We start from the raw sequence: 26945 nt of genomic DNA, 5'->3' as shown, positions 1-26945 counted from the left end.
GGTTGCTTGAAGACTAAGATGTGAAACCAGGGAAGAGTGGAGAGAAAGTTTCCGTCGATTCCCAATTATCAGCATAATTGAAGTCGGCAATGAAACAGATCAGGCTAACTGGACGGTACCACAGAATCCAATTCTTTGATGTCAGTTGTGTTTTGCCATTTCCCGGTGAGTGCGGGTGTGTCTGGTGGGCTGAGATCATTCAACGTTTTGAGCAGATGGAAGTTTGGGAAAAAATGCCCCGCTTCCCCATCCCACACCTGCTGCTGGCTCATCACGGCGCTGTGCTTTCTGCTGAACGCTGCCTCAGTTCCTCTCCTTTGAAATTCCTCCTCCATTTCCGCTTGCAGTACTTCTTTCTGCCTGCTGCTTGCCTGGGCCGTTGCTTTCCACATTGGCTTCTCCTCTCCTCGGGTGCTTACTTTCCACCCATAGCAGCACTGAGGAGACCCTTACTGTCCCCATTTAAAAAGTGCTCATTGCTCAGTTCTAGAGCTTCAGTCCTCTATCAACTACCTTTCTTTCCAAAATATTTTTTTGGCTCATCTCTCCTCTGTCCCTCATTTCACCTTGTGCATGAGAGTGACTCTAACCGGTCACTTTGGATGTCTACCTCAACTGCATGGATTATCCGTCTGGCTTTCAATACAATTTGTGCTGGGGGGGTGGGAGAGTGAGGGGGGGTTAAGGCAAGGATGAAAAGGAGGTCCTCCATTCTTTGACTGCTGTTTGCTTCAGTCCATTGAAATAGCCTTGTAATTGGTCTTGTCATCTTTAAACTTCAGGCCACTCTACCGCCTTTGAAAGAATTTTTCCAAATGCAGATGTGATAATGCCTTCTCTTTAAAAATGCTTTTTACAAATCTCTATAATGGCATGTTTTCTGGGCATGTTCTATTTGATAAAATAAAAAGATAATGGAGGAATAGGAATTACCTACCTAGGATGTGTGTAGCATTCTAAATAAGGCCACTTTTTTTTTTTTTTTCCCAAAGATAAGCTTCCTGGTTCCAAGGTATATTATCAAATAATCAGGTAGACATGCAGGTTACCATAAATCCATTACTGGTATTAATTGTGCCAAAGATTTCATGACTTTTGACTTGTGCAGTCTTTTTCTTTATTAAACAATGAATGAAAATGACTCTCTGTTAAAATTCACAGGACTGAATTTTATTCAAAATTAAAAATCAAATGAGGAGTCTGGGGACGTAGGTCAGTGGTAGAGTGCTTGCCTAGAGCACACAAGGCCCTGGATTCAATCCATAGCACCAACACTGCACACACACACACACACACACACACACACACACAAAGCAAGTGAACTTAACACATTCCAATATGCTTTATAAAAGAGGCTTTTTAATAAAGCTACTGGAGTTTATATCAACTTTCTTGTAATATAAAAATTTCAGGACTGTTCCCCTTGGTTTTTCTATCTCTATTATTTCTCCTTCCTGAGTTTCAACAAGTCTTATCAATAATTGTTACATCTGTAGAGAGACTAGGACTAGAGTTTCTCCAGTGTAACTTTTCATCCCTTTTGATTGTAAAAGTCTGTCAAAAGTCATGTGACCTAGCCTTGCCTAATATTTCAGCTTTCCATAAATATACAACACTGGCTATGTTCTCTATTCATTAGTTTCAACTCCCAAATGGGACTCTATTGCCTCAGTTTCTGTTCTCACCCTAAGGTCACAGGATGAGTCTTTGTTCTCAAGCAACGTTTTAGTCCTAAGTTGTATTTGTAAGAGTATTTATGACTTATTATATAGAGAGAGGAGTTACTATTTTTTTTCAATGAATCTGCTGTCTCTCAGCCTCATTGTTAGAACAGACTGCTATCTTGTGAAAAAGCCCTCACCATCCTGACCCCATCTTTGAACAAGGTACCTTGGAAAGGAAGCCATCAGCCTAAAACGATGACAAATCTTTATCCCAGAGTCTGCACAGTTGCTAAGTGTACAGTCAACCTGGAGAGCCTTTTCTGTTTCCTGACTTGTAGAATAAAAAGAAGAAAATCTGTGAGGCTCTAAACGATAGCAGTAGGTTGACCCCAGTGACAGGAAACTTAAAATTGTCTTTTTAAGCTGCTGGTAACTTGTAGTTCCTATTGAGCAACTGTGGAGGAGAGGTCTTCAGTTATTAGGTCTAAAAAAGAACATCAATGGCTTTCATTGCTTTGTGGAGTGAATCTATACATATTTATAAGAGATGGTTTAGAAATTATAGCAATTTGATACTTTGTTGATTTTCAGAAACATTTATAAATTAATATAAAAATCTCATGCGGTATTGTTTGTTTTGCTGGAATGCACTTGTTGAAAATTAAGTGCTTAGTCACAGAACATCTGGGCAGGAGTGTGGGTGACTCAGGACAAACTCATCACCATTATCAAAACTCAGAGGTCACAGCTTTCTGACAATGAGCCATGGACAGCATGCTTTTGTACCAAGGGCTGTGGTCCCAACCACTTTTCCACCCCAAGTCCACCCATATTATTTGGATAGATTTGCTGGCTCCACTGGTAGACTATTGTTAAAAGCAAGAAAGCATGCTGTTTTTATCATAAGCTTTTTGCTTGCATTGTATAATGACTTTATATAGTAATAACCATGAAAACACAATTTTCTTTTTTACAAATTATACTGATAAAGTCACATAACATGAGATGACCTTTGAATAATAATGGAACAGTCATTTATTTTTGGTGGGGAGGGGGACTCTTGTTTACCCTATAAATTCTGCGGGTGGGGGGAAACTGAGAAGCAACTAGCCATTTTTATTTAAACTCAGTCCTAAATTATTAACCTTCCTAGCTTCAACAGAAATTAATAAAAATTAGTCATCACTGCCAAATCTAAGCCATAATTCCTAGGATGGTAGTTAATATTTAAATAAGATTACATATTCTCTTTTTGGATTAAGATAGAGGATTGCATAAATCTGCCTTTTGGAAACCTTTGCTTTAAATATGTTTTCAAGGAGAGGGTGATCCTGTGTCCACAGTGTCCCCACCACAGGTTTAAATCAAAGATTCTCAGAAGGGATTAGAGCACTTATATTTCAAGGAGTGCTGACTTTTTCTTTCCTTTCTTTTCAATGCTTATCACTCAGTGACCCAGGCTGAACTTCTGATGTTTACCTAAGGTTTGGTTTTTACTTTAGTGCCTTAGTTTATGATCTAGGATATAGATTGAGGATGACATTCTAGAGTTGAAAAAAAATGGTGGAGTTCTTTCTGGAAAGAAAAGAAATCTTTTCCAGCCTAGAGCTGCCATTTGGAAATTATTTAATGACATTAAGAATAAGCTTAAAAACATTAGGTTATTTTTCGAATGATATACCCAGAGGTGGGCAGTCAATTTAACACTAAGAATAACTTCATCAAGTACTGATATTGCTTCAGTATTCCAAACACAACGTACCACTGAGCCATGACAGTTTCTGTCAGCCAATGGTTCTGGAGAAATCGGAACGGTTCTCCACGTTCTGTCTGGTGTTGGGCAGGTTGGCTGTTACATGTCTGTAAAATTCAGCTGGGTCCAATTTGAAATATAAGACAAATTAAACCAATTTAATATTTCCTCTGAATTCTGATAAGTTAGTGCATGACTCATCAGTTTAAAACGTGAGAAGACTATTCCAGAAAGTTGACCTTTGACAAGCAGGAGGTCTGGAGGCAGCCTGGAGTAAACAGCTAATGAGGAGAGCTTGGGCAGTATGAAGTTTGGGAGGTCAAGGTGGATCTAGACATCACAGGCTTTTAGAGACTAAGTTCAAGATTCTGTCTTACTTTTAAAAATCGTGAGTTTTACAATGGAAGAGTTTTAATAAGAAGTAGGAGGGTGACATGATTTATATCTTTTTTTTTTTTCAAGATTATATTTGAGGGAGACCAGAGAGGACATATCCAAGCTGTGGTCTAGTTGAAAGATGATCGTAGCTTTATATCTAATTTATTAAAGGTCTATGCTTCATTAGCATAAATATGAAATAGAACACTCTTGTTCTCCTCTTACTTCTTCCAGATAAGCCTTTTCAGCTTTGTTTCTCCACCCTTCCATGTCACATAAATAGAATACTTATTGCACACGTAAGTCACAGTACAATCCATGTTGGACCCGATCAAAACTTCAAGCTCACACTCACTTTCAGGTTCTCTTCTTCCCTCCTCTCCTCCAGGAACTTCCGGTAATGACAGGGTGCCCTGTGCTTTTCAGGGCCTTCTTTCCCTTCTGCTATTACTTCTCCCTTTGTTATGCTGAAATTGCCAAGAAGGGATTAAGGGAGAAGGGGTCAAATGCCTTTTTTTTTTTTTTTTTTTTGGTACCAAGGATTGAACCTATGGGGACTTAACCACCGAGCCACATCCCCAGACCTTTTTAATATTTTATTTAGAGGCAAGGTCTTGCTGAGTTGCTTAGGGCCTCTGAGGCTGGCTGAGGCTGGCTTTGAACTCGCGATCCTCCTGCCTCAGCCTCCTGAGCCACTGGGATTACAGGCGTGCATCACTGCACCCGGCAAATGCCTTTTCTTTCAGTTGATGATGACGTCGTCCTCTCTTGACTGTCATTGTTTGTCTGTTAGTTCCAATGTGCTGAAGATATCCCGTTAGGGACAGCGTCCCACGTGCCGCCATTGTGAAATATGCTTGTGGGTCTTTCCGTAGTGCTTTCGGGGTCTCCTCTTGCCTAGTTACTTCACTGTTCTTACTCCCACCTCTCGTGTCTCACCAGAACCTTCTTGTTGCTGGCTCTTCCTTGCTGAGCTGCCAGTCAGTCCTCCTGCATAAGGTACTGGCTGGATGACTCATGCCAGAGTAACTGCCATGGTTTCTGCTGGACCCAAGGGACACTTACTCATATGTGCCCAAGCAAATGTGGGAATTCAGCTGTTTCTGGTTATACATCTCCAAACTGACATCTCTTTCCAGTTAGCTTTTCTCTTTACTCAAATGGTCATAAGATGCTTATAAACAGGTCTATCAGGAAATAGTCAGTAAGAAGCCATACTCTAATCCCTACAGGGAATCTTCCTGGAGCCCACTTCTCCTGACTTTATGGTGGTAGTAATAGTTTTAGGGGGGTTGGGTGCTGTGGTGCACACTTGTAATCCCAGTGACTCCAGAGGCTGAGGCAGGAGGATTGCAAGTTTGAGGCCAGCCTTAGCAACTTAGCAAGGCCCTAAGCAACTTAGTGAGTCCCTGTCTCAAAAAAAGGGGGGATGGGGGCTGGGTAGGTGTCAGTAGTTAAGCACCTCTGGATTCAATCCTAGGTACCAAATTAAAAAAAGTCAGTGGAGGTTACCAGTGAATCCCAAAACGGCAGGACTCACTTCTAATTGTGACTTCCACCATTCTCCTGGAATTCTCTCCTTGCTTCTAGTCATCTGCTTACATAGATTTGCAGAATATGATAGGATGAGGGTTGAATGTTCCATCTGGTTTTGCGATTTTTAATGTACCCTGCAAAGGTATCTGGTCCCCAGGTACTTTCTGGTGTTTAGAATGTGGGGTAGATTTAATTTTACATTCTCAATCCTTTCCAGCTCTGTCTTTCACAATGGGAAAGATCATATTCAGAATCCTATGTGGTTTGGACTGCCAATGTCAAAGAAGATGGGGATGAGGGTTTAAGCCAGAAAATTCCTGGTGAAGCACACAGGACTTGATGGTAGATTGGACATGGAGAGTGAAGGAGAGGGAACAAGGGTAACTCTTGGGTTTTTGTTTTATACTACACTTTGGTTGTTGGGAAACATTTGAAGGAGCCTGAGTCTCTGCATAATTCCACCCGACCCCACGGAAGGGCAAGCGGCAGATGATGTGTCATGTGTTCAGTGTGGATATTTTGAGTTTGGGAAGATACTGAAGAGACAAGGTGGGGAGTTCTGTGAGATGGAGCTAGACATTTGTGATTATGTTTTACTAGCAATAGCTAAAGCCATGAGTGGACGGCATGCAGGGGAGAGTGTACACAGTGAGAAGAGTACAGCACTCATCACACGCTCAGCTCTTGAACAAAGACCTCTACAGAAACACACAGAAATCAGAATCGTTTTAAAGAAGTTTGTAGGGTTGCTGTCACTATTCCATAGTCAATGTTCTTCTTATGACTGTCTCTAGGGATATGAAATGTGATGCGATTTGCCCCATAAACCCAAGTAGCTTGTTGGTGGGTTTGCTTGGTTCCTATAGATCTAGAAGATATATACGTTTATTTGATAACAAACAACTCCAACTAGGTTACCTGCTGTTATGGTTTGGATGTGAGGTGACCCTCAAAAGCTCACATGTGAGACAATGCAGGAAGGTTCAGAGGAGAAATGATTGGGTTGTAAGAGTCTTCACCCAATCAGTGAATCAATCCCAGATGGGATTACTTGAAGTGGTAGGTGTGGCTGGAGGAGGTGGGAATTGGGGCGTGGCTTTGGGGTATACATTTTGTAACTGGAGAATGGAGTCTCTCTCTCTCTCTGCTTCCTGATCACCATGATATGAGCTGCTTCCCTATGCCACACTCTTCCGCCATGATGTTCAGCCTCACCTCGAGCCCTGAGGAATGAGCTGGTCTTCTATGGATGAGGAACTCTGAAACCCAAGCCCTCAAATAAACCTTTCCTCCTCTATAATTGTGCTGGTGAGACCCTTTTAGTTGTAGCAGCAAAAAAGCTGATTAAAACACCTGCTTTAGAATACAACATTCAGAGAGGACCTGGGGATAGAAACCTCAGCCCCGACAGCCTGGTAAGAGAAGCCTCTGCTCAGCTCAGGATGTAGATCGGAATGTCAAGGCACAGTTGACCCTCCAGGAGGGAAAAGCCCATAGCAGTGAGGGTCGGTTGGCGAAGCAGAGGCTGTTACTGTACCAAGCAGGATTTTCAACAAGACTGAAGATCCTGCTGGAAAACATGAAGTGGAAGATGTAAAGATTTAGATGGAGCTGGTCCAGAACTAAGAATTTTTTTGGTCATTATTAGTTCTTTTTCTCCTAAAAATAATGATTTGAAAAAAAGTCAGGGTAGAGTTCCTGAAATTGCCTATTAAGTATATAAAGATTGTGTAGCAATGAATGATAAAAATACACAAAATTAATAGTTTGGCCACATCATTTCCCATCGTGTATAAAAGTTTCTTTTGGCACTTACAGGTGCAGAACTTGCCCCTCAGATGTCCCTCAGGTGATTGTGATCGTCACATGCTCTTCTGCTGGTGGAGTCAGGGGTGAGGGCAGCTGAGCTGCTCTGGGACAAGCTCTGTGGAGCAGCTGAGCCCATGACACTCGTGAAGACCTGAGGATGCTCACAGGTGGGCTTGTAAATCCCAAATGCAAAAGCACGGCTTGAGGTGGGCACTGAGCTTTTAGAACTGATACCGCAGTTTACCGGTGACGAGTTCTGCTCCTTCTAATGTTGAAGATTGAACACTAGAGAAGCACGCCAAGGCAAGCATCTTAAGCAGGTTTTATTTAAAGGTAATAATGCAGACTTCTCCCGGCAGGAAGAAGGGGGCCATGGCTGATGTTCTAAAGTCCCAATAAGTGAGCACACACTACATCTTTTATAGGTTAAGTTCTCTTTTGTTCTCCAGTTCTCTCTCCACTTATCTCTCCTTCCTGCCTAGTGACTAGGCCTGGTTTTGCATTAAGTGAAAAGCCATGGGCAGGGGGAGGGCCAGGGTGATTCAGGCAGGTAAGGGCCCAGGGGGCATTAATTAGCAGCTCCATACTTGCAGTCCTTGATAAAGGCAGGTAAACTTGGTAATCAATGGGCTCCATTCTGACATTCCATTCTTCCAGGGTGGTCTCCAACTTCCAGAGGCGGATGGCTTCATGGCTTCATTTCCTCGATTTGACCCGATCTCCTATTTCTACACTAACTACCTGTCCTTAATTCTGGCTTCAGAACCTGGGCAGTCTGGAGGGTTTCTTGATGCATAATATTAATGATAATAATAATAATTAATAATAATCCTTCCTTACTTGGGGAAAGAAACATCTCACTTTAATGCAATCAGAACTGGGCTAGTCATTCGAGGCTTCAATAAAGCAACCCTCTTGCTCAGGCGCACACTTACGTCTTCATTCGCATGTTTAAGTGGTTTGGGGACTCTCAGGACATGGCTATATTCATGTCTTCTCTCCCCTTTAGTGTTAAAAAGCTCACAAGTTTAGAAAATAGCTATTTACCCCAGTGGTTTTCATATGAAGAGAAGTTTTTGAAAGAATTCAATTAATATTTTACCTAAAATATCCAAACTAATGATAGAGACTTATTTTTGAAGGATCAAAGTTTTTTTTCCCCTTTACATTGTTAATGAAATAATTTGGTTTTGGCAGGCAATAGTCTCATTAACAGCAGTTTGTCTTCTTAAAATTAATTTTATTGTATGGCTTGACTGTCCTGGTCTCCACTTTATCTTGTCATGGGAAAAGCTCAGCTGTTACAAAGATCCTTAATGTCCAACAAGGAAATGTGGGGAGGACCGTCCCAGAGTCCCAGTGGGATAAATTCTCACAAGTGACACTTTTCTAGGGAGTGCTTGTTTACTCAGGTGGCCAAACAAAGGTGTGGTTTGCCCAGGATCCTGAATTACACCCCTTCTGTCAGGTTGCGGTTTTGGAGATAGATTCAGGGGTTTTCTGGCTTACCACACGTGCTACGGCAGGGGGTGAAGAAAGCGTGGCACATCTGTGCAACTCTGAATAGCTGAGCACTGTGGGGCACAGACGTAAAGGGAGTCAGAGAGGATAACTTAGGTGAATCAGCATTTCCCACTCTGCATTCCGTGAGCTGCTGTGTACCCCTGAAGTTGAAACTGAGGACAGGCAGTTAGTATAGAAGAGGGAATCCAGTAGAGTGGAGAAGATGGAGGCCATTTGAGTCTGGGAAGTTGGAGACCGCCCCTGGGAGAATGGAATGTCAGTGTCCCCAGAGTCCTTTGATCACCAAGGTTACCTGCCTATACTACCAAAGGCTGCAGGCAGGGATTGCTAATTAACGCCCCCTGGGTTGTTACCTGCCTGGATCACTCCATTTGGCCCCTCCCCCTTCCCATCTGCTTCTCACCTTTTTGCCATCTCACCAGCATCTCCTGGGCCTAGTCACATAGGCAGGAAGGAGAGAGATAAGGGGGCAGAGAGCAGGAGAACAAAGGAAATTTTCTTGGGACACAGAACACCAACCTTGGCTGAAGGGTTTTGGAAAATAATATTCCTAAAAGACAGCTCCCCCCCAAAAACGGAGGGAGGGGAAACTGGCCAAACACTAAACCTCTCCCAGTGCACCCTTTCCTAATAACAATGACCCTAAATTTAGACCTTCCCCATTGCAGATTAGCCCTAAATAGAGGCACAGCAAATATTGAAACTCTGGAAAACAATGGATCCCAGACTAAGAACAATGAGTTTCAACCTTTTTGCAACCACCCTCCTAAGTTAAAATTTTAACCCTTACAACTGGCCCCTGATGGTCAATACTGCAGGTACACGGCTTCCAATGATTACATCACTGTACCCTATCAAACCAAAAACCCCACTATAACTGGGGGCCATTTTCCCCCGCCTGGAAAATGGATCCCGATGGCGTCGAGTCTGCCAAGGAATGAAGGCTTGTGACCACCTTTAAATAAAACCTGCTTCACGAGCTTGTCTCGCGTGCTTCTCTAGTGCTCAAACTTCAGCATTTGAGGAAGCAGAATTGGTCACCAATAACTGGAGGTATCACCCCCAGGAGTGCAAAGATACCCCAGAGAGGCAGAGGAAGACACTCCACAACAGAGAGCAACGCCTCAGGGCATCGGTCTTGGTAAGCTGTTCTCTTTTCATAACCTCTGTGTTAATATTTGAGGCCTAATCTATAACATAACTTAAAAATATTACTTGCATGTATCTGAAAATTCATGCACATGAAGTAAGTAGAAGGTTCAAAGAGTTTGATTAGTAATCTCTTGCTGATGTCTTTTAAAAAAGAGTAAATAAAACATTTTACTAAAACTAATCTCAATATTAATTATTGATATCCGAGAGCATTCTCTAAAGCAGTTCATCACTTACACTGACTGTTCTAAATGAGTTGTAGGGGTCCTGAGGTACTGATTCCCTCTCTCTCTGGAGAGGTCAGGAAATCTTAGAAAAATCAGGAAATCCTGGTTGGTTTCATGATTTTGCTGTACAAATACTACCCTTTGTTTCTGAATGTCATGATGTGAAATGGATAGGAAGCATTCTGCTAAAGGCCTCTTCTTGATTTTATTCTTGTTTCCCTATCATCTGAAATTTATATCTGCATACATAATTATGTCTTCTACTAAAGAGACACTATAGCTGCCCATTCATAATATGATGCCAGCCTCTATTTTTAAAGTATAAATACTTCAGCAACTCATTGAAAAATAGTTTCACAAAACTTTGAGGGGAAACTAGCATTATCACGTAATTACTGAGCACTTGCTACTTGCAGGGCACTCTGATAATCTGTGGAATTGGTTTATTAACTGCCACAGAAGATATGGAAATGAGTGTAAAGAGAGGGTTTCCATTGTAGCTTTCTACTAACGCTTTGGCAAGTTACTTAATGTCTCTGTGCTTAGGTCTTCTAATCTGTATCATGAGGTTAATCATGACTGTGCCTCATTAGTGAGTTGATCGAAATGAATAATCTCATTAGTTAATTGATAAAAATACCTTGTGTGGTGAGGGTTATCATCCCTGGGGAGTTGTGAAATGTGCTAGTTGTGTGGCATGTGTTATAAAAATATTGGCCTATTGTGTTTATTTTCTGGGATCCCTGGGTAGGTGGAGAGTAGGGTAGCCAGCTCCTTCTCCTTGGATAATGATTCAGACACGCAGGGTGTGTCTGAACTTACTTTCTGCATCTAAGATGCTTGGGTGCAGGCCATGGTGATGTCTTCCAGAGCATTCCTGTGTGTTATCTCACCTCCCCTGATTTCTGACCTTTTTATGAGCTTATAATGGAACTACTCTTCAGGCTGTGAGTAATCCAATTGCCTTTGATTACATTCCTTTTCTATTTAAGTTAGCCTGAGTTGATCTTCATTGTTTGTAAACAAAAACTGACTAGTAATCCCTGTTTGGATTTTAAGAAACAGATGTTTTTTGGTTTTTTTTTTTTTTTTTTTTTTTCAGTGCTGGAGATCGAACAATAAGTGGATGATGACACATAATGGGGGGTGGGAGGGGTTAGTGTTAGGGTTAGGGTTAGGGAGGGGGGCAAGAATGGAGGAAGGAAGGACTGTATAGAGGGAAAAGAGGGGTGGGAGGGGTGGGGGGGAAGGGAAAAAAATAACAATGAATCAAACAACATTACCCTATGTAAATTTATGATTACACAAATGGTATGCCTTTACGCCATGTACAAACAGAGAAACAACATGTATCCCATTTGTTTACAATAAAAAAAAAAAAAAAGAAACAGATGTTATAAAGCTTAAGATTCCTGCTCAAGTTCTTGCAAGTAGTGAACAGTTGAGAAAGAATTCAACATGATTTAACTTTACTCCAATATCCCTGAACTGTATTTACTCTAATAAATCTTTGGAAATGCCTTCCTTAAAATACGAACCTTGAGTTTTATTAAGTCATCTGTGAAGATATCAATACTGATATTTAGTAAGTGGTTATACAGGATGTTTTTGGCATTAAAAAAATTTGGTTTGTTTTGAGTCATATAAGGTAATTCAGTTGGATACTGAGATAGTCAATATATTTTTATTTTGTGACACTCTCATTGGTAAATGCTCAGCCCAATATTATGATGCTCTTAACGTCCCTTCTGTTCATCTGGAAGACTCTCTGTTACACAAGGCTCAATGTAAAGGCTGCTTTGAGATATGGTATAATGTATGCAATAACAATTAAGTGATGAAATGTAAATTATAGTATTTTAAAATATTAATGTAATTGATAAAGATGAACTATGATGAATTATTTAGCAGTAGTTACTGTGGAAAAATACTTAGAGGATCCAGTATGAGTGGAGGCTGGTCCTTGAAATTCCTTTTAAAGAATGATGAATGCTGTGAATTTGGATTGCCCAATTGCCTGGCTATGGATCATTTCCTTCATCACTTGAGGGTGGGCTTGGGTGGAACTGAGGGTTGAGGGGGCCTCCAGTAAACCAGAGGGGGTGGGGCTTCCCTCTGGAGTTCAGAAACTATGCCATTAGCTTTAAATTCCAATGGCAATTTGGTAAATCTTTCTGGGGTTTTTAGAAGTTTACAGTGTGTAACTGGACTGCCCTGGGAGGACAATGAAGGAGATTTCAAGTGTAATACACTAGTTCTGAAGGCATTTCGTTATCATACTCCTTTTTCTTCCTCTTCCTCTTTGTATGGGACCATCTGAGTCTGGAACTTCTCTGGAGTCTGCCTTGACAGATAAATCCTCTCCTCTGCTATCAGCCTCCTCTGCATATTTTGCACAGCGGTTTTTAATCTGTCGACAGGCTTTCACGCTGTTTCTGTCTTCCAGAAATCTGTTAAAATCTCTTATCTTTGGGTGGACCATTCTGTCTGATGTAATGGTTTATTTGTGGATTATCATTTTGTTGGTGATGTTGGAACTGATAGAGATAAACACTTGCTCTAAGTCTGCATTCTTGATGAGACTTGCTCAGACTTGATAAGACTTGATCCCCAAACTAATAATGACTTTTTGACACCTCTTTGGAAGGATCTTGCAAATTCTCCTCAAATTAAAAGAAAAAATTCCATTGCTATATTTATAATGCTTTGAAATATGCATAAAGCTACTTACATTTTTAATATTATTCATCAAGGACATAGAGGGAGATTCTAATCTGCTGTAATTGAGGCATCAGTTTTCTCTGTCAAGTGAATCCCTAAAAGTTTCCTGTACGATCAGAACAAGATGGACTTTTAGATCTCATAGTAATTTTTGGTATTTCCCATAATGCAAAACCATGGTTGTTTTTGTTTACTTGATAGTTTTTGTCTATGGGGGAAAGAAAAGAATAATTGAGAAAAACCTCAAAGAAAATCTTCCCTGGAAATCGTTAAGACTCCTCTTTTGTTTTCTGTCTGGCTGATTTTGAGATTTCAATATGCTTCAGAGAGGAGTTATATCCAAGTCCAAGCTACCATTTCAGTTTACATGGAAGGATGACTGAGCCAGACTTCAACAACAGAAGGATTAAAATAAGTACAAAGTCAAGATTTCTAACAAGTGGAAATTAGGGAAGGACTCAGCTGCACAGCAAAACAGAGGCCTAGAAGTGTATGTAGCTTTACTGAACAACCTGATGCAGAGTTCATATTTCCATATGTGGGGGAGATTTGGGTAAAGAGCTAAAATCATTCCTTGAGAGTTGCTCTATTCATTCATTTATCATCCATTTGTTGATTCCACAAATATTTATTGATCTTACTATGAGGATTCTGAGAATCTAGTGGGGAAAATTCAGACTTGGTTTCTTTTGTTTCTCTTTTTCTTTCTTTTTTTTTTTTCTTTTCACAGAGAGATTAGAATCTAACGTGGGTCTCATCAACTAAAAAGGCTTGGTAATTTTTTCTAAGATCTAGCTAGAACCAAAGCACACCAGGGCAAGTAACAGATCTGCATGACAATGTGCTTTTGTATATTAATTATAGTTAAGTAATGCATTATTTTAAATTTTAAAAATATCAATATTGACATTAATAAACACATTAGTGAGAGTGTGAGTATTCTTACACTTCAGTTGAACATTACCTTTGTAATGTATTATTCTCAGCAATATTTAGGTACAGATTATGAAGGATGGATCCCAAAAGTTTGCAAAGAGACTCTACAGGCAATTTTCTGAAGCTTTGCTGGCATGAAGAAAGGATGTTTGATGGGCAGATTTTTCATTCTATTTCCAGCTGAGAAATTAGATGTGACAACTGGTCACCCTGGTCAGATTCCAGAATCAACCTGTTGGATTTTGATCAACACTTGTGGTTCCTTTCTGCATCCTGAAACTTACTTGAATGTCTGCTTGCAATCATAAGATTTGACAAGGCAGGTGAAGGGTTAGAGTAGGGCCTAAAAATACCATCTACCTTTACGAATCAAGCTGAGAAAGTTTGGTGGAAAGGAAAGAACTGAGCATGTGTTTAACAAGCTAATGCTACATCAAAGGGACAGAAAGAAACCACTTGATAATAAAAATGTTGCTTTGATTGAAGCTGGGCAAAAAGCCAAAAGCACTGGAGACTTGAACATACTGAATTGTCTCAGGATCAAACACTCCAGAAGTCTATGGTAAATGTAAAATTTCTCTTGTAAATTGTGAAGCTACATCAAAACGGATCTCTTACTGAGGCTCCAGAGTTGAACCTTACTCAGAATGGTTCTCTTTTTATAATTAAAGAATAGGCATAGATACATGGATTCATTTAAAATAGATTTATCAAATGATAATGTACAAGAATTTCTCACAGGGAATTCTGAAGAAAAGTTACATATTTGTTCTTTCACATGTTTCTTTGATTTTAAAAAAGTCATTTGCAAGATTTCATTGAAATTCTTATTAAAAGAAGTAAGTATTCTTGGGTCTAACAATATCTATACTTGGCAAAACAACTTTATTTGGACACGATAAAATTAATAATTTACTGTGTCTCAGGCCATCGCATTTACTGCTTTGCTGATGTTTGGGATTAATTCTCTATTAGACTGTAAAGCTCTGGAAGCAACAATCATGACTGTTTTATCTAGCACGTAAGAGAGGATCAGTAAAATTTTATCAAGTGAAGCTGTTACACATTGAGATGTATTGATAAAACTCGTTCTTATGACTTGATATTCTTCAGATATATTATCATGATTTGTGTGTAAGTGGGAGGGAGTTTATAAGATTCAGGGGATTTGTATAAATCAATGTGTAAGCTCACAAGCACAGACAGTAGAGGTAAAATGATAGAAATACAACAGGCCAAAGTTCAGCAAGATCCACCTAAGCAGTTTATGTCCTAGAAGTCTGACCATCTACGGCTTCGATTTTTCTTGAGCAGGTTCTTGGTTGCTACTGTGATCGCCTGAGGACCTCAGACTCTAGCTCCTTCCCTCTTCCAAAGTGGACTCTGACCAATGAATCTCCAGGGAGTTTCCAGACCTTTAGTTCCAGTCTGAGGGGGCATCATTGATTCCTCTTGTTCTGAGGTGCCAGATTCTTGGACTGAGCAGCTACGGGTTCCTCCAGCTCGCCAGTCTGCAGACAGCCATGTGGACTATCCAGCTGTGGTTGTGTAAGTCAATCCAACAAATCCCCTTTTTATTTAAATCATAAAAACTATCCTGTTGATTCTGTGCCTGACTGTTCCACAGATACAGTGGGAGCCAGAGTGGGACAACTTTGTGAAAAAGTCAGTAAACCAGTAAAGGAAGTTCATTAAGGGAAGGAATTTATATAGGGTGACTCCGGTGTCTGCTCTGTCCTAGGCATAAGGTAGCAGAGAAGGCACTTCTTCTAAGTGAAGAAGGTGGCTCCATTATGAGCACCAGATCCATCCTTCATTGTCCTAGAACACCAGTAATCAATTGGTGTGCCCAGAGTACTGAAATTCTTATTACCCTTCACTATAGGCACCAAGTCAAAATGTTTTATTTATGTTTTAAATTCTTTACATTTACTAAAAAGGCACACATAACACAGAGTTTGGGTGAGGAAAGTTCTTATTGTTCAGAAATATTCATTGTATTTTACCTTGTTTTAAAAAAAAATATTTATTCAACATCCCTGACATTGATCTAGGGTACGTGAGTTCTATCTGTGAAAAAATAAACATATTTCTGCATATTTGAATAAGACAACAACAGACATAACACCTTCATGAAATGTAGACTATGATAGGATGCTGTGGAAAAGTTAATCAGGGTAAGGGTGAGTTTGGGAAGTGAATTGTAACTTTAAATAACTTGACCAGACTGGAACTCGTAGAGAGGTGGTATGTGAACAATTTCTTGAAGGAGGGAAGTAAGTTAGCTGGCAGATACTCAGGGAGGAAAGCGTTAGCAGTGAGGACAGAAAACGCAAAGGCTTCAGATTTTGTATGTGTCCAACATTTGTTCCACATGTGAGCCACTGTCCATGGTGGAAAGAGTGGTGGGTGTCTATGGATGTTCTTTTCTGATCTGTTCTGTTTTTCAGTAAAATAAGAAGAGGGGGTGTTGATCAGCTGAGAGTGAGGATGATGGGAGGGGGAAAGGCCCTAAGGGTGATGAGAGTCGCTGGCAGTCACCTGTCAGTGTGGGGAGTAAAAGGATATTTTAGATTCAAGGGCTGCCATATCAGAGTTCCACAGTCCCGGTGACTTAACAGAAAATTTGTTCTCACTTTCTGGAGGCCCAGAGTCTAAGATCAAGGTATTGGAAGGGTCTCTTCTGAGGCCCCTCTCCCTGGCTGGTAGATGATCACCTTTTCCCTAAGCCTTATGTGTCTTCCCTCTGTACCTGTCTGTGTCCACATTTCTTCTTCTTCCATGGACTCTAGTCTTATTGGTCTGAGGCACATGCTAATGATCCCATTTTAACTGAGTTACCTCTTTAAAAACCCTACCATGAAGTTGAGCATGTAGCTCAGTGGTAGAACTCTTGCCCAGCAGGTCTCGAGGCCCTGGGTTAAATCCCCAGCATTGTAAAAACAAACCCACAAAAATCCCTATCTCCAATTAAATCCATATTTTGAGGTACTGAGGATTTTGAACTTCAACATGTGAATTTTGGGGGGGTCGTCACAATTCAGCTGATACAAATGGACTAAAAAATATAGTATGATATTTAAAAATATAGTATAGAAGAGTTGGGAATAAGTATTAAAAAGAACTTCATGAGGGGCAAGAGTTTGGGGGTTTCTATCTAAGTTTTAAATAATCTCTTCTCAGAAGTTCTAAACTGAGTGTTTCTCAGATTCTTACTAATACCTGAGAAGAGACAAATAAATGTGAAAACTCAAGTAGCAACATTAAAAAATGCTAGTCTAATAAATTGATAAGATGTAGACAAGATCATGGAAAAAACTTGGCAATGATGGGTTTTGAGGGCAGAGTTTTTCAACTCAGAGAAACTAAATAGTAGGTGGAAGACAGGGAAACCCATTGAAGCAACATTGAACCAGGAAAATTTGCCACTGGAGACTAGCTGTGGACCATGGATTTCTGCGTAGTAATTTACTCTCCAGTCATAAACCTGAGAATGCGGTTGAACCATCACTCATGTAAAGATTAATAATATCATGGGCAAATCACAAAATGGATCTGTTGGAGAAAGCCTCCTCTTTATACATTCTACTGTGTTCAAGGAAGGAAAGAGAAAGAAAATCTTGTGGAAAAACTGCAGTTTTAGGGGAAGGAACATCATCATGAAGATATAAAAGGAGAAGATCAATCTGAAACTAATCAGGAAATTATTGAATAGAAAACTGAAAGACATTAAAAATAAATCTAAATAGAATGCAAGAAAACCTAATTCCAATGAGACAGGATCAGAAAGCTTTCTAGAGAACCTGACAAACTATAGTACATAGGATGTGATTAAAAAAAGAAAGAAATATCCTAAGACAACCAAGATAGTAGGGCATCTAAAAGTAAAATAGCAGAGTAATATTCCAGCCTGGACTGGATAAAGGTCAGGGCTAAAATGGAGAGGACGGGATTAGTGATGTGGAGGATTAAAATCAAAAGTTCTTTGAGAATGCAGAGGTAAGTGGTAGAAATAAGGAAATGAAAAAACTGGTTTTACTGACAATGAAAAAAAAAAGATAAAAAGCAAGTAGAAGAGAAACAATAATCGCAGCCATAACCAACTGAAACTACTTCGCCAACTGAGAAGCTCAACAACCTTGAGAATAGATTCACACTTTGGCATACCCTGAGTCTCCCAAAAGAAAACAAAGTTTGAAAAGATCAACTAAGCAGTCACTGCAAGTACCACAAGCCTATTATAAAGTTGTATGAAGAAAAAAGAGGTTCACTAAAATGTCTTATGCAACCCTGAACACCAAAGATGTGTACCATATTTTATAAAAGCTTAATGCGATCTGGTAATATAACCATCAAACCTATCTTTTGCTTATTAAGGGAGATAAAAGTATATTCAAATATAAAAACTGTACATAATGATATGACATTAAGATATTATTATTTTCAAAAACACTTGATAACACTGGTTGACAAAAGTGAAATGAAACCAGAAGTTAAATGATACACTGAGGAGTGAAAAAGAAAAACAAAACAAAACTGTAATTTCATGATTGGATAGACTGATGAGGAATATTTACATGAAGTAAAGTAAAAATATTTTATGCAAAACTGAAAATGAAAATGTTCAAAATATAGAAGATTAAAAAGTACAGTTGGGTGTGGTGGCTAAAATCCCAGTGACTCAGGAGGCTGAGGCAGGAGGATTGCATGTTCAAAACCAGCCTCAGCAACTTAGTGAGGTCCTATGCAATTTAGTGAGACCCTGCTTCAAAATAAAAAATTAAAAAGGCTTGGGGATGTGAGTCATTGGTTAAGTTCCCCTAGGTTAAACCCCAGTACCAAAAAAAAAAAAAAAAAAAAAATGTTTATCAGCAATTGCTGTGTGATGTTTCTGATTAACAAAACCTGGTGTATGTATGAGAAAAACTTAAAAATGTTAAAGGTTAGCACTGGCAAAACAAATATTTTTTAAAAAACATTGCAGATTACATAAGTAAAATAAAACCCTTTAAAAAACCATATAGGACAGAAAACAAAAGAAACAGCAAGAACATAAAACAATGAAACAGAAATCAGACCCAGTATGTGCTAACATTGAGTTAAAAAAAAAGATTTGTATACTGTTTGAGAGGAATCAGGCATTATGAGCACCAGCATTAAGAAGACAACTACTTTAAATATTTAGTGGCAATTTTTGAAATCACGAAGACTAAGAAAAAATCCTAAAAGCATATAAAAATGATTCAGGAGGCTATTAAAATTTCAAGATGGAGTTTTTTGATAAAGTAAAAGCAAAAATCTTATTTATAAAATGAGTGTTATTTTAAAAAAAGTGCAAAAGCATTTCAAATAAAAGAACAAGCAAGGTTTTATCTGGTGAATGGAGGCTTTACAACATTAGAATCACAGTGTTACAACCCCAGGTAAAAGGTACTTCAGGTGGGAAACCATTAAATGGGGAAAAGAAAAATTAATCACTTAATGTAAAAATATAAGCTTAATAAGTGGTAAAATAAGTTGTATGTTTAGAATTTCAGCCTCCTAAATGTCCAGTAAAATAGATACATTGCATCAATAATAAATTGATTATTAAATTAAAAGACAATGTCTAGGGCTGGGGATATAGCTCAGTTGGTAGAGTGCTTGCCTCACAAGCACAAGGCCCTGGGTTCAAACCCCAGCACTGCAGGAAAAAAAAAAAAAAAAGACAATGTCTCATCTTGCAATGTTTATGACAGACACTTGAAATTTTTAATATTTAAAATAACTTCTTAAAAGCAATAACAATAATTGAACAATTTCAGAGAGAATAAGTAGATCACAGAATGAGGCAAAAGGAACAGATAAATATGTAAAAGTAAAATACTTGGGCATCAATCTAGCCAAAGAGGTAAAAGATCTCTACAATGAAAACTACAAAACATTGAAGAAAGAAATTAAGGAAGACCTTAGAAGATGGAAAGATCTCCCATGATCTTGGATAGGAAGAATTAATATTGTCAAAATGGCCATACTACCAAAAGTGCTATACAGATTCAATGCAAGTCCAATTAAAATCCCAATGACGTACCTTACAGAAATAGAGCAAGCAATCATGAAATTCATCTGGAAGAATAAGAAACCCAGAATAGCTAAAGCAATCTGTAGCAGGAAGAATGAAGCAGGGGGTATCGCAATACCTGAACTTCAACTATACTACAAAGCAATAGTAACAAAACCAGCCTGGTATTGGCACCAAAATAGACAGGTAGATCAATGGTACAGAATAGAGGACATGGACACAAATCCAAATAAATACAATTTTTCTCATACTAGGCAAAGGTGCCAAAAATATGCAATGGAGAAAAGATAGCCTCTTCAACAAATGGTGCTGGAAAAACTGGAAATCCATATGCAACAGAATGAAACTAAACCCCTATCTCTCACCCTGCACAAAAATCAACTCACAATGGATCAAGGACCCTGAAATCAGACCAGAGACCCTGCATCTTATAGAAGAAAAAGTAGGTCCAAATCTTCACCTTGTTGGCTTAGGATCAGACTTCCTTAACAGGACTCCCATAGCACAAGAAATAAAAGCAAGAATGAATAACTGGGATAGATCCAAACTAAAAAGCTTTCTCTCAGCAAAGGAAACTATCAGCAATGCGAAGAGAGAGCCCACAGAGTGGGAGAATATCTTGCCATTCATACTTCAGATAGAGCACTAATTTCTAGAATATATAAAGAACTTAAAAAACTCTACACCAAGAATACAAATAACCCAATCAACAAATGGGCTAAGGATATGAACAGACACTTCACAGAAGAAGATCTACAAGCAATCAACAGATATATGAAAAAATGTTCACCATCTTTAGTAATAAGAGAAATGCAAATCAAAACTATACTAAGATTCCATCTCACCCTAATTAGAATGGTGATTATCAAGAATACAAGCAACAATAGGTGTTGGAGAGGATGTGGGGAAAAAAGGTACACTCATACATTGCCGGTGGGACTGCAAATTAGTGCAACCACTCTGGAAAGCAGTGTGGAGATTCCTTAGAAAACTTGGAATGGAAACACCATTTGACCCAGCTATCCCACTCCTTGGCCTATACCCAAAGGACTTAAAATCAGCATACTACAGAGATACAGCCACATCAATGTTCATTGCTGCTCAATTCACAATAGCCAGATTGTGGAACCAACCTAGATGTCCTTCAATTGATGAATGGATAAAGAAACTGTGGCATATATATACAATGGAATATTACTCAGCTATAAAGAATAATAAAATTATGGCATTTGTAGGCAAATGGATGAAATTGGAGAATATCATGTTAAGTTTGATAAGCCAATCTCAAAAATCCAAAAGACGAATGATCTCACTTATAAGTGGATGATGACACATAATGGGGTGTGGGAGTGGGGCAAGAATGGAGGAAGGAGGGACTATATAGAGGGAAAAGAGAGGTGAGAGGAGTGGGGGGGAAGGAAAAAAATAACAGAATGAATCAAACATCATTACTCTATGTAAATGTATGAATATGCAAATGGTATGCTGTTACTCCATGTACAAACAGAAACAACATGTATCCCATTTGTTTACAATACAAATAAATTTAAAAAATAAATAAAAAGTAAAAAAAAAGTATGTAAAAGTTTAGCATAATTAGAAATCAAAGGAATGCAAAATAAAATCACAATCTGTCAACTACTAAATGGACAAGAGTGGTTTTTTGTTGTTGGTGGTGGTGTTTGTGTGTGTGTGTGTGTGTGTGTGTGTGTGTGTGTGGTTTTGTTTTTTAAATAGTAATGGCATCTCAAGTTTGCACATAATTGAAAACTCAGACATTGTTGACAGGCATGTAGATTACCAATCTTTCTTGAACATAGATTGGTAATTTGTATCAAAAGCCTTAAGTTACTCATTTCCTTTGATTCAGTACTTTCACTTAATGGAATATATTCTAGAGGGAAAAAGCATCAATTCATGCAAAATGTTTTATAAAAGAATTAGTAACAGATGTGTTTATACTAGCAAATGACCAAAAAAATAAAAGGTTTCTCCTTATTTTATTTTAATAAAGACAAGTCTAGAATACTTGAATAACTAGAATACTTGGTAACCATTAAAAGTTATGTTCTGAATGATATGGAATGGGAAATCCCAATAATTGCTAATATTACATGCAAAAGATCACATTAATACAGTTTCTAAATTTTCTTTACTCCAGTTCTATTAAAAAAACATTTTTTGTAAAGAAAAAGATTAAAAGGAAATATAAACATAGGAGTGGATGTTTGAATATGGTAGAATTGAGTGACTTTTGTTTTATTTTTTTAGAGTTTCATGTATTTCCAAAAATAACCATTATCATAAATCAATTTTAATAATAAGATATTATTTTAAATTACCTAATTCTGAAAGGAACATAATTTGAGACTATTTTTCTTAGCTCGAATCCTTTGTGTGGTTTTCTAATGCAAAGTGCTTTCTGATGCCCCAGGAAGAATAATCTGTCCCTCTTAGTGTCAACCACTCCAGCCTTCATGCATTTCTCTGGTGACACCTGGGATATGCTTTTCAAAATACATTTGTTAGTTAACATTTTGGTCTCTATGTCTTGTACTCTTATTTTACTAATATTTGAAGTACAAAGTGCAAGATATTTCCCACATATTGATAATGCTCATTGAACATTTGCTGAATTGAAAGAATTTTTTCCGGTTTGATCACAGAAATAGAACTTTTAGAAAGAATACATGGTTTGCAAAGTCAGTTAATAATACAAAGCACTATAGATGTGAAAATTTTCATGTTGTATCCTTCTAATTTGTCAACTTAAAAGTTTCGTGTCTATTTGGACTGATCTTATTTGTTATCATTCTTTAGGTTTCATAGCCATGATGCATTTCCAAGTAACCTACACAGAAATGTTTATGTATTCACTTTTGTAATAAATTATGACTTGGCACAAATTTATAATACCTTAATGATACTGTACTTGCATATTTGAAAAAAAAACACACTAAACATGTATTCCAATACCTGAAGGGACTTTGCAGCTGCAGTTAGTGAAACTTCTATATGAAGATGTGTACTTTTAATGTTTTGCTTGTCTCTTTATTTTTCAGTCTCTCTCTATGTATATATATCTCACAGTGGAAAAGAAAACAATTAGTCACAGGAAATACCTGATAACATCACAAAGAGTGTCTCATGGCATTTATGTTTTTCCATAATGAAGAAATCTAATTTAATTCATTTATTTATTTCCCTTTTGATTTTTTATTTTGAGACAGGGTCTCATTTTCTTTTTCTTTTTTAAAAATATCTTTTAAAAGTTTTGTCCTTTTTAGTTATACATGACAGTAGAGTTTATTTTGACCTATCATACACTCATGGAGTATAACTTCCCATTTTTTTTATGGACTGTATTTTGATTCATTGTACACAAATGGGGTACATCCTTTTATTTCTATGATTGTGCATGGTGCAGATTCATGCCATTTGTATAATCATACATGTACATAGGGTAATGATTTCTGTCTCATTCCACCATTTTTCATAACCCCCTCCCTCTTGTTTCCTTCTACATAATCTAAAGTTCCTCCATTCTTCTCTCACCCCTCACCTCCCCCACTCCCATTTTATATCATCATCCACTTATCAGGGAAAACATTTGGTCTTTGGTTTTTTTGGGATTGGCTTATTTCACTTAGCATGATATTCTCCAATTCCATCCATTTATCTGCAAATGCCATAATATTATTCTTCTTTATGCTGAACAATATTCCATTGTGTATGTATTCCACAGTTTCCTTATCCATTCATCTGTTGAAGGACATCTAGGTTGGTTCCACAATGTAGCCATTGTGAATTGAGCTGCTATGAACATTGATGTGGCTGTGTTACTATAGTATGTAAGGAATCTAATTTAAGTTGGATGTTGACCAATAAAATTATTCTTCCTAAAAATAGGTGTTTAATATTCTCCTCAATGGATGCATAACTAGCGGAACTACATGTGGATAACAGAAACACTTGCAAAGACAGCAGGCACAGAGATGGACTAAAAGCAGGGGTGAAGACAGCATTCCAGAGATGAGGTCATGTAGAAATCCTGAGTTTTGCAGAGAGTTTTACTTGAGAGCTATCTTTAAAATAATTTCAATCATGAGGTAACTACAATGGCAGTGAGTCTGCTACAGCCGGCTCACGCCCAGGGAGTTCACTGGTTTTGAGACATATTCTATCGACTGGAAGTGACTGGTCTACCTGAAAAGAGAACGGCCTGCTGAGGTCTCAGTTGTGGTGTTACCGAGAATGTGCTTTGAATATGTGATGCTTTCTCTTCCATAGTCAGAGCAGGTTAAAGCTAGAAATCAAGAAGTGGAAATGGGGGTGCACAGAGCAGAGACAGAGGTATGTGGGAGTGACATAGGAAAGAGTGGACTACAGCAGTTACTAACTTAGTGCTGCTCAGCTACAAACTTACCCCGTTTGCTCTGCATTGTGATGACGGAATTATATCTGCACGTTGCATCTGCCCTTTGTCAGCTGGTTTGGCATTAGACTTTCCTGAGAAGATATTGGAGGTACACAGGAGGGCTGGAAGAGGAGGGGGTTTTTCTGCTCCTGTGTTCTGTTTTCCGAAGAGAGCACAGCTGCAAATCCCAGCTGCAGTGGCCTCTGCGGTCCACTCGAGACACCCCCCTCAAGGTTGTTCATCATCACAGTGTGAACTACTTTGGCAGTTCAGCAGGAATATCCTCAAGTACGTTTCTCGGTCACCAAAATAAGAAGATATTCTTGTGATTTCACAATGAGTGGATTCCACTGAGTTTCTTCATCTTCACAGTGGTGAGTAGTGCAGAGTACTACAGAGGCTGAACCTCAGTCTCAACAGCTAGTATAGTTTGGATCTAGGATGTCTGCTCAAGGCCCATGTGTTAAAACCTTAGCTTCCAGTTTGATGCTGTTAGGAGATGGCGGAAACTTTAAGAGGTGGGGCCTGGTGTGAGGTGTAAAATTTTGTCACTGCAGGCATGTTATTGAAAGGGACATGAAGACCCCAGTCACTCCTTTTACTCTCTCTTTGCTTGTACGTAGGGTATTGGGTAAGAGTTCACTGAAAGCTAACAGAGGTAGTTTTCAGGCATCAAACAGAAGGCCCTCAAATAGATCTTCATCGCTTAGCATAATGAAAGTTTGACTGTGAAGTTTAACCGAGACTAAAAAATGTGAACAAGTAAATATTTGGACCACATTTTTGTATGAGGTTAGTTTGCTTGGTGTAATCCACACGCTTCTTGAGGTTTTTTAGTGAAGCTTTAGAGAATGATCCTCAACTGCTTCTGGTTTCTTGCATGAAGAATTGAAGCTTAAAATGACAGCAACTAAGGTACTAAATTAGGTGAGTTCATTTAGATGACATCTACTCAATTTGCTTCTCTCTGGGGATTAACCGATCTCACATATGTATGACAGGGTTCCAAGTTGATCGCTTAATAACCAGTTTGCTGATATATCAGTCTCCCCTGTTGGGCACAGACCATTGGACTAAAATTGAATACTTGGGCAGGGGAGATAGCTCAGCTGGTAGAGTGCTTGCCTTGCAAGCACAAGGCCCTGAGTTTGATCCCCAGTACCGCCAAAAAAAAAAAAAAAAAAAAAATTGAATACTTGATTCCAATTGGGCAGGATCTATTCAGCAGCAATTTGGATTGCTCAGTAAGAGATCCTACTCTTTGCTTTGCTGATGTCTAGCTACCAAATCTTGAGATCTTTCCATTTACTAAAACCAAATAAAATGAAAAGTTTCTGACATAAAATAGTGTGATTTCATGAAATCCATCTAAACATAGTCATTCCCTTTTAGATAGATTTCTTCAGATAATTAAGTATACAAAGTGCTACCAGAATTTTATTCACACATCTTCCCAGCACTGTTCATATGAAATTTATTAAGCTAAACCTTATACTGAAAGAAATAACTGTTTTGTACATATAGACCCTAAAAACTTCAGGGCAAACGTTCTCCTCGCCAGCATCCACTGATGCTTATTTTTTTTTTTTTTTTTTTTTTGCGGTACTGGGGATCAAACTCAGGGCCTTGTGCTTGCGAGGCAAGCACTCTACCAGCTGAGCTATCTCCCCAGCCCGTGATGCTTATTCTTATTCTGAGCTGGAATGAGAGACACAGAGAGGGTACTTGCCTCTGAATTCAGTTCTTAATTACTGAGGAACATCCAAAAGAGCGCGTGCTAGCTCCAGTCAGTTGAAATGCCAGCTCTCCTTTTGGCTGTGGTTGACTCAGCCTCCACATAGGACACAGAGTAGCTGTTGTCTGCGTGGTCACTGTCCATGAGTGGTCTCTTCACAAAACTTTCTCCATCATCACCATCTCAGAACTGAATTTCCTTTGCTGAAGTTTCTTGTCTTTCTCTTAGTAAATGTTTACTGAGCACCTACTCTCTGCAAGAAGCTGTGTGTGCACATAAGAATATGGTAGTGAAGAGACACACTCTCCTGCCCTCAACCGAAAGCTCAGAGGATAGAAACATTAATCAAATATTTATTTAAATGGACAAATAAACCGGACATATATATTTGTTGTTAGTGTACAAATGATGTTTTGAAATACACATACATTGTGGAACGGGTAAATCAAGGTAATTAATATATGCATTACCTTGTGTACTTATTTTTTATTTATTTGTGTCAAGAACACTTAAAAATCTACTCTGAACAATTTTCAAGTACGGTATACAATGCATTGTTATTGACTACCGCATCAAACGTTTAAGTCAGTTTGTGCAACAAATTTAGTACATATTTTATTTACTCTATTACCATTCTAGGTGCCAGTGATCAAGCAGTGGAAGAAAAAACATGGATAAAATGTCTGTTATCAAGAAGTTAGCCTTCTCATCCACATAAAATCGGAAACACTGATACCACTGATACATGAAAGAAGAAGAATTATAGAGCACAATTGCAGCATAATTGATCCTGAGCCCGAGAAGATCTCATGAATTTGATGTGTGAATTGAGACCTGCAGGACAAGAAGGTGTTAACTAGGTCCAAGAGGATGAGCAGAAGAAAACACATGCGCTAAGGACCTGAATTCATACATAATTGTGGGAAATAATTCAAAAGTAATTAAAAGTACTAGCAGTTAATTCTAAATCCCTGACCAATTAAAATTAATTAAGTGACCAAGAAACTGGTTTCTCTTGGAACTTTTTCCAAC

General features: G+C 38.6%; 1 long non-coding RNA gene across 1 annotated transcript; it reads left to right on the top strand.

Moving 5' to 3' along the window:
* LOC124989724 (uncharacterized) lies at nt 1-26945 on the top strand. The gene is made up of 5 exons (XR_007109607.1): nt 1-165; nt 7150-7307; nt 9731-9805; nt 15015-15248; nt 26553-26945. It is a non-coding gene; the product is annotated as an uncharacterized LOC124989724 (long non-coding RNA).

This window comes from Sciurus carolinensis, chromosome 7, assembly GCF_902686445.1.
Source record: "Sciurus carolinensis chromosome 7, mSciCar1.2, whole genome shotgun sequence".
In the NCBI taxonomy this organism is placed as follows: domain Eukaryota; kingdom Metazoa; phylum Chordata; class Mammalia; order Rodentia; family Sciuridae; genus Sciurus; species Sciurus carolinensis.
Note: the sequence above shows the minus strand (reverse complement) of the source record. Positions and strands in the feature narration are given on the sequence as shown.